General features: G+C 44.7%; 1 protein-coding gene across 5 annotated transcripts in view; it reads right to left on the bottom strand.

The window, feature by feature from the left end:
• The window catches only part of FANCC (FA complementation group C), a 238045-nt gene extending 230525 nt beyond the window's left edge, over nucleotides 1-7520 (bottom strand). For 3 of the 5 annotated variants that reach the window (XM_037745255.1, XM_037745253.1, XM_037745254.1), the window contains exon 1: nucleotides 7288-7520. The gene's annotated coding sequence lies outside the window, so the exon portion shown is untranslated. The remainder of the gene's footprint in view (nucleotides 1-7287) is intronic. The other 2 variants (XM_017547208.2, XM_017547212.2) reach the window with 1 other exon arrangement.
• Nucleotides 7521-8531: the final 1011 nt, after the last annotated feature.

The raw sequence follows: 8531 nt of genomic DNA, 5'->3' as shown, positions 1-8531 counted from the left end.
TTAATCACCATATACACACTAAGAATTACAAGATTATACTATATCACGTAGGATGCCTTTGGTTTCTAGTAATTGAAAACCCAACTCTATTCATCAAGGTAGGCTAAGTTATGATGTAGTAACTTTTTCTCATACTATATGTCCAATGTGTATGTGGGACATCCATGTTTGTGGCATGAGGGTAGCGTTCTGCTCCAGTCACTCATGGATCCAACATGATAGGTGCTCAAACATCTCAACACCTAGCCTCCATAATCACCACTGCAAAAAGGAGAGACAGCTAGCTCATGAATCTGCTACTAAATCCTTCTACCCAGAAGTAATCTGCTTAAAACCTATTGGCTAGAATGATCACAATGTCCTACCTAGCTGCAAGTGAACTGAGAAATGTGAGTAAAAATATAAATATTTAGTAAGCATTAAATGAAACCTGCTGCACCAAGCAAAACCAGCTAAAACAATAATGACAGGCCAGGCATGGTGGCTCACAACTCTCATCCCAGCACTTTGGGAGACCCAGGCAGGAGAACAGCCTGAGGCCAGGAGTTCAAGACCATCCTAGGCAACATGGCAAGACCCTGTCTCTACAATAACAATAACAATAACAATAACAATAACAATAATGAATTAGGTAGACATTGTGATGCACACCTGTAGTCCTAGTTACTAAGGTGGCTGAGGTGGGATGATTGCTGGAGCCCAGGAGTTTGAAGTTGCAGTGAGCTATGATCGTGCAACTGCACTCCAGCCTGGTTGACAGGGAAAAACCCTGTCTCAAAATAAAAATAAAAATAAAATAAAGGGAATTTGTTGGTTCAAGAAACTGGCAAGTCTAGAGACAGGGCAGACTTCACAGTTGATCTATCTCTCCATCCTGCTTCCCTCATGATAGCAAAACAGCTCTAGCCGTTACAAAAGTCACATTACATCCATATCACCCAAAAAGAGAGTACATACTTCTGTTCCAGCATTCCAAGTAAGAGACAGACCTCAGATGTATTCAGACTGGATTTGCTTGAGCTTATGCCCATTCCTAACCAATGACTGTGACCAATCAATAAAACAGATTCCTTAAAACAATCAAAGTCAGGAGCTAGAGGTAAGGATCAGCATTCCCCAGAGTCCATACCACAGTGACTACTGAAAGAAAATCTAAGGTCTGTCAGAACAAACAAGGGAGGAAAGGATGCTGGCACTCAACAAACCTCAATGCAGCTGTGTAATTAAAAAAAAACATATCCTGAAGAAGTTAGCTAAGAGTTGTGGAACCAGGCATATATACATAAGGCAATAATATGAACTGCAGTGCATAAGGAGAGAGAAGAAGTCATTTATAACCACAAATGGTCATCAAAAAATCAGGAATTAATAAGAAAATCTATTGAGTACAGCACTTGAACGTACAAGCATAAATAGAAAAATAGGATTAAGGCTAAGTACAAGGCCTCATAATGTGATTGTTTTAAATAAACAATAACAACCAACAAAAACAAAATGACAACAACAAAAAGGAACCAGCCATAGCACAGTTTTAGATGTCACGAAGGTAAACAGCACCTCCAAAATCTTATAAAAGAAACCAAAGTGGCTAGCAATTCCACACCTTTGAACTGAACCAGGTGAAGAAGGAATCACAGACATAAAATCATAGCCCTTTTTTATTTTTTTTGGAGAATGGGTCTCATAACTTTGCCCAGGATAGACCTGAACTCACAATATTCCAGCCTCAGCCTCCCAAATAGTTGGGACCACAGGTGCACAGCACTGCACCCAGCCAAATTCATATTGTTTAAATAAAATCTCCTCTGAGTGTGTGTGTGTGTGTGTGTGTGTGTGTGTGTGTAAAACCACAGCCTCAAACTGTCTTAGGGGTAGTCACCAGAGTATCAGATCTCAGATTCCACTAAAATAGCTAAATGTACATAAAATGTTTATATCACGTTTCTGAATTACAAAAGTGTCATTAGGGCTCTAGAGGAAAATGAAAACACAAGTTCCAGAAATCTGAAAAATGAAAAGTATGGGTGAAAGATGAGAAGTATAGTCAGATCTAAAGGCAAATCATCTAGGAACCCGGCCCACTGGATGCCATAAGGCCAACCACAGTTCTAATCCTGTCCTCTTCCCCTCCCCTCATACTCCCTAACCTCACTTTCCATGACAATCTATACTGTTTCTAATTTGCAAAGGCCTGGAAAGACACAATTTCATCCCTTTATAAAAGCCTGACACATTCTCACCCAAATGTGCCTTTTGTCATGTGGAAATGGGAATAACCTTAGGATTAACTTTCACGATGCAAGAAAATAAACAGGCTAAATACTCTTATCACTCATGATTTCTTGAGGAAGTTCAGAGCAAAGGTGATGAATCAGTATGCGTCCAGTCAGTAAAAATAAACCACATAATAATTTGAATAAGGAAAGTCAAATATAAAGAATTATTATTGTTGTTGTCTTTTTTTTTTTTTTTTTTTTGAGACAGGGTCTCACTCTGTTGCCCAGGCTGGAATGCAATGGTGTAATCATGGCTAGCAGCAGCCTTGACCCCCTGGGCTCAACAATCCTCCCACACCAGCCTCCTTATTAGGTGGGACTACAGGCAAGCACACTACCACTCCCATATAATTTTGTATTTTTTGTAGAACAGGGGTTTTGCTATGTTGCCCAGGCTTGTCTCAAACTCCTAGCCTAAAGTAATCCTCCGGAGTCCTACGGCCTCCCACAGTGCTGGGATTACAGGCATAAGCCACCATGTTCAGTCAAGAATTACTCATTGTAACAGGACTGGAGTAACAAGGTGTTGGCTAGCTAGAAGTAAAGAGAATTCTACAGAACACAAGAATAGCAGATATAAAGAGAAGCCACTGCCCGTAGGGCTGAGGTGGGTCCCCTAAGGAAAATTACCCACTTCTTCCCAGGAATGAGATCAAGAACTTTTTGGAGGGAGCACGGCTCACTGAATAGGAAAGATGTCTCTGTGGGTGCTGCACCAGCACAACTCGCTGGAAAACCACCTTTGGTAACTTATCAGAAACCCATCCTCTAGGGTGCCAGCAAAAGGTGTTCACTGGGAGGTGTCCCACCAGAGGCTCAGTTACAAAATTGCCTGAGGGGGATGCTGAGGTACACTGTTGACTACTGGCTACGGCTGATCACAAAGAACTACAAGAGCCTGCGCTAGGGAAGATGCACACCACAGAATCCGGCGCTGTGGAAGCACATATGCCAAGGACCCGGCTCTGGAGATGCGCACACGCCTGGGAACAGGTGGTAGGGCGGCGCCCAAACCCGGGAGCCAGCGCTGGGGAAGCGGCACACCACAGGGAGCCAGCGCTGGCAACGCACACCCACCGGGAGTGGGCGCTAGAAAAGCCGCACACACCATGGGAGCTCCGCACTGGAGAAGCGTCACATGTGTGCATGGCAGCCAGTGCTGAAGAAAGTGTGCGTGGGAACTGGCGATGGAGAGGGCGCGCGCACACGTGCACAAGCTCGCTCTGGAGGAGTAACGGGCACGCACGTGCACGACAACCTGCACCGAAGAAGTCACACGCATGCGCACACTGGAGAAACTGAATTTGTAATTTTAAATTTCCCTGTAAAGAAAAACCAGAACTGATGACTTTCTGAGTGAATTCTATCAAATGTTTAAAGAAGAAAAAAAAAAAAATCCTTCACAAACTCTGAAAAAATACGAGGGAACGCTTCCCATCTGATTCTAGGATGCCAGTATGACAATATCAAAGCCAAAGACATTACGGGACTAAATATTACTAATATTACTCATGAACATAGTACAAAAATCCTAAACAAAATACTACTAAACCAAATCCAGAAATATGTAAAAAGGATTATATAACATGACCAAATGGAATTTAGAATGCAACGTTAGGATAAATACACAAATCAGTTAATCAATCATATTGATAAAATAAAGGAACAAAAAACACAGTCATCTCAACAGATGCAGAAAAGCAACATTTCTAACATTTGTTCATAAGAATTCTCAACCATCTAGTAACATAAGGAAAATCTCTCAACCTGATTAAAATACATTTATGAAAAACTTACAGCTAACGTCATTATCTAATGGTCAAAGATTAAACGTTTTCCCCTAACATGAGAACTAAGACAATAATGTATTCTCCATGTCTATTCAGCAAAGTGCTGGAGGTTCGAACAAGGCAAAAAAGAAATTAAAGGCATCCACATGGAAAGGAAGAACTAAAACTATCTTTATTGGCATGATGCTGTATGTAGAAAATCCTGTGTAATTCACAAAAAACTGGAAGTAATCATCAAGTTCAACAAGGAAGGTTTCAAGATAACATGTGTATGTTTATATACTGACAACAATCCATAATGAAATTTTAAAAATAATTCAGCTGCTCTGCCTATGGAGTAGCCTTTCTTTATTCCTTTGCTTTAATAAACTTGCTTTCACTTGATGGATAAATAAAAAATATAATAAAATTTTAAAAATAATTTTATTCAATTCACAACACTATCAAAAATAAAACACTTCAAAATTAATTTACTAAAGGGCAAAATTTGTACATTGAAAATTACTAAATGTTGCTGAGAGAAATTAAAGATCTCAACGGGAAATGGAAAGAGTCCATGTTCATGGTGGGATGGCAATTCTCCCCGAAACGGATATGCAAATTAAATGCAATTACTACAAAATCTATCACAGCCGGATTTTTTGAAAACATGACAAACCGATACTAAATTATGGAAATGTAAGTAATCCTGAACAGCCAAAACAATTTTGAAAATGAAGAAAAACATTGGATAACTTACACTACCTGATTTCAAAATTTACCATAAAGCTGTCATAATCAAGGTAGTGTGATGCTGATATAAAAGGCATACAGGCCTCTTACCTTCAGTACCGTATTACACTTGAGAAGACCTCGATCTCAAAATGGACGTAAAACCATCCATCATTGCCTGCTCGTCCCCAGTTCAACTCTGGTGGCCAATCTGAATTGTTGTCAATTTTTTTTTTTAGTCAGGGTCTCAGTCTGTTGCCCAGGGTGGAGAGCAGTGGCGGGATCACAGTTCACTGCGGCTTCGACCTCCTGAACTCAGGTAATCCTCCAACTCAGCCTCCCGAGTAGCTGGGACCACAGGCTGCGCCACTATTCCCCGCTAATTTTTTAAATTTTTGTAGAGACAGGGGGCTCTCTGTTGCCTAAACTGAACTCAAACTCCTGGATCAGGTGATCCTTCTACCTCAACCTCCCAAAGTGCTGGGATTACAGGCACGAGCCACCATGCTCTGCCTGTTATCTGAACTGTCTTTCCTTTTCCCCTTCTGCATTTTTATTAAAACACTGCAAAAATTCAATATACTTCTCCTGTCTGTATTCTTTCACATTGAATCAATCACTCAAGATCCATAAACAAGACAGAGAATACACATCTCCCAGCCTAAAATGAAACTTTTAAAAATCATTTGGTGCTCATTTCCAGCCTGATTTGAGGCCCCATCACTACCAACTTAGAACTACCACTTATGTGAGTTTCCTCTGGCTCTCTAGATGGCCCAGATAATCAATTCAACTTTCTACTGGCCAGGCTGGCCTCTCTGTAGCTGGTTTTCATAAACACTAAATTTGTATAATTGTTTTTGGAACTACTTGCTGAAATATGGAACTGGTTAAAAGTACCATTTATTTTCAAATGTACATGCACAGTTTCAGATACATGCGGCAACACATCTTCGACATCCACCCAATCAATCAAGTTAATGCTTCTTATTAGCAGACAGAACAAAAAATACCAATATAGTGCCTGCTTTTTTTCCCTGAGGCCTTGATAAATGTTTTTCAAGAAATCAAGAGAAATATGACCGAATAAAGCAAAAATAAATTCGAATGTATAATATACAAAGTATAATTGGTCCAATTCTCAAGAAGCATATTTTACTGGGGGTAGTGGGGAGGTGAAAAAGACTTCTAATGTATCTAGGAAAACAAATTCTTTTTTGATGCCGCCTTTCTTGTATATGAATAATGTATATGAGTGCTTATTTCCATCTGACTCTGGTACAGCACATTACACTGAAACATCAATTTAAGTTTAATGTATAAAGTCGCAATGAACAACATGTTTTCTATCTAAGCTTATGTAATGAATGATCTCAACACATGGTATGAATTCCATCGTTTGTAACAACCCTGGAGGGGAGTAAGGAGAAAACGATCTGTCTGAGGGCATATCTCTGACAGTGAGTGACAGCCACAAAGAGCTGAAGTTGGGTGGCCCAAAAGTGCTTTGCTCATTTGATAAATGCTAAGTCAAATCACATCACAGTTGAGATGCATTAAATGGGGCACAGGTTAGAATAAAACCAGGTGCCTGGGAGTTTTTCAAGTTTCAGATTGGAACAAAAGCCCAGGCACATACAGGTCTTTGCTACAAAACTCCTGGGCCTCTTTCCTGAAGATTCTGGTGCCCAATTTCCCATGTTATTCGGTGTGCTGGACACCTATAAGAACATAGAGGGTTCGCACACATCTAAAAAATTAAAACAGGTAAACAAACAAATAGCACCCGAAAAATCTCTCACGGGCTTTGAAGATGTGGCCTGGCGTCCACATAAAGAGTGGAGGGGAGACACTGGCTTCAGCACACCCGCTTCCCGCCAGGGATGAGAGACGGAGGCGGGAGAGGTAACAGCCGCGCCCCGGGCTCCTCTAATTGGGCCTCGCCCCTCCCCGCGCCCCGGCGGCTCGGGCTTGGGGGCAGGGGTGCGAGGGGCGAGGAGGATGAGGCCAGTGGTAGAGGGCTAGGGGCTCAAAGGGCCGAGCTTTTCACGGCTCCCACGGTCCGAGGCAGAGAAATTCACCTTCGCTCCTCTCCTTTGAAAAACACATAGCGGCCTGCGCCCAACGAACAAAAAGAACCAAAACGCCAGCTCCCTGCTGCCGCCGCTCCGGGGGCTCCCTTCCGCGCGTCCCCCGCGCCGGCTCCCGCCCCCGCTCGCCTCGCTCCGCCCCGCCCCGGCCCCGCCCCGCGGGCTATCACCGCCCCCCGCCTCCCACCTCCCCACCTCCCCACCTCGCGCCTCTAGCTTCCCGCCTCAGCCGCAGCCGCAGCCTCAGCCCAGCGCCGGCGGGAACCCAGCTCGCCCACCGCGAGGCGCGCCGCGCCCACCCGCTCTCGCGAGCCTTCCCTCTGGCCCCTCGCCTCCTCCTCCCGCTCCCGCCGCTGACGTATCGGCCAGACCCCCGAGAGAAGCCTCCGCCCTCCCTGCGTTCTGCGGCCTGCCGCTTACCGGGTGGCCCTCGCCGGAGCTGCTTCAGCAGTTTGGGCAGTGGCGGAGAGGAAGCCACCGCCCGGGATCTGTGGCTTGAAAATTTGGCTTTGCCTCGTATTGGCTTTTTGTTTGGAGTTTTTTGGAATTTTCCCGCGGTCGCTGGGCAGTGGTGCGGCGCGCGCGCGCGCGGTCACGTGCCCGCAGTGCATTCTGGGGCTCAGCGAGCGGCCCCGCGCGCTCCCGCGGCGTCGCGGGAAAATTCCGACGAATCTCCGGTCCGTGGGGGCGGGGCGGGCGCGGCCCGGGCTCCGGCGGAAGTGGGCCCGGTTAGGGCGGGCTGTGGGCCCGCGAGTCCGTCCTCCTGGAGGATTCCCGGTCTCGCGCGAAAGCCCCGGCTGGAGCAGCTCCCCGGCAGCGCCCGCGGAGAAGCGGCGCCGGCTTCTTCCATCCGCTTGTTGCCTATTTGTTTTAAGATTCTGGTCAAAATGTAGAGGAGGTAAAATGGAAATTAGTTCTTTTAAAGAAATGTTAAGTCATTGTCAACGGGGTAAAACCTCTAAAATAAAATTTTCTAGCCGGGCGTGGTGGCTCACACCTGTAATCCAAGCACTTTGGAGGCCAAGGCTGGCGGCTCACCTGAGGTCGGGAGTTCAAGACCAGCCTGACCAACATGCTGAAACCCCGTCTTAATAAACAAACAAAAAAAGATTTTCTAGCCGAGTTGTCAACAATAACAGCAAAAAATGCATCTTGGTTAATGATTCTCCCGGCCGCAGATCAGTTCCATATAGTGTTTGGTCGGGGTTCAAATCAGTTCAACCGCGTACTTAAACCACCCAAATAGTAATAGAATTTCCTCCAAACTCCCATTCATGACAATGGCATTAGCTTGTCTTTGTGAATTTTTGTTTTCTTCTAGAATCTGACGAATTAAACTTGAAAATGTCTTAAATCATAATCATAAAACCACAACTTTGGGCGCGGTGGCTGACGCCTGTAATCCCAGCACTTTGGGAGGCCGAGGCGGCAGATCACGAGGTCAGGAGATCAAGACCATCCTGGCCAACATGGTGAAACCCCGTTTCTACTACAAATACAAAAAATTAATTGAGCGTGGTGGCCCGGGCCTGTAATCCCAGCTACTCAGAAGGGGGGCAGGAGAATCGTATGAACCAGGGAGTCGGAGGTTGCAGTGAGCCGAGATTGCACCACTGCACTCCATCCTGAAGACAGACAGCGAGAGTCTTTTTTTTTTTTTTTTT

This window comes from Cebus imitator, unplaced genomic scaffold (assembly GCF_001604975.1).
Source record: "Cebus imitator isolate Cc_AM_T3 unplaced genomic scaffold, Cebus_imitator-1.0 Scaffold196, whole genome shotgun sequence".
Taxonomy (NCBI): Eukaryota; Metazoa; Chordata; class Mammalia; order Primates; family Cebidae; genus Cebus; species Cebus imitator.
This window is presented reverse-complemented; position numbering and strand designations above follow the sequence as displayed.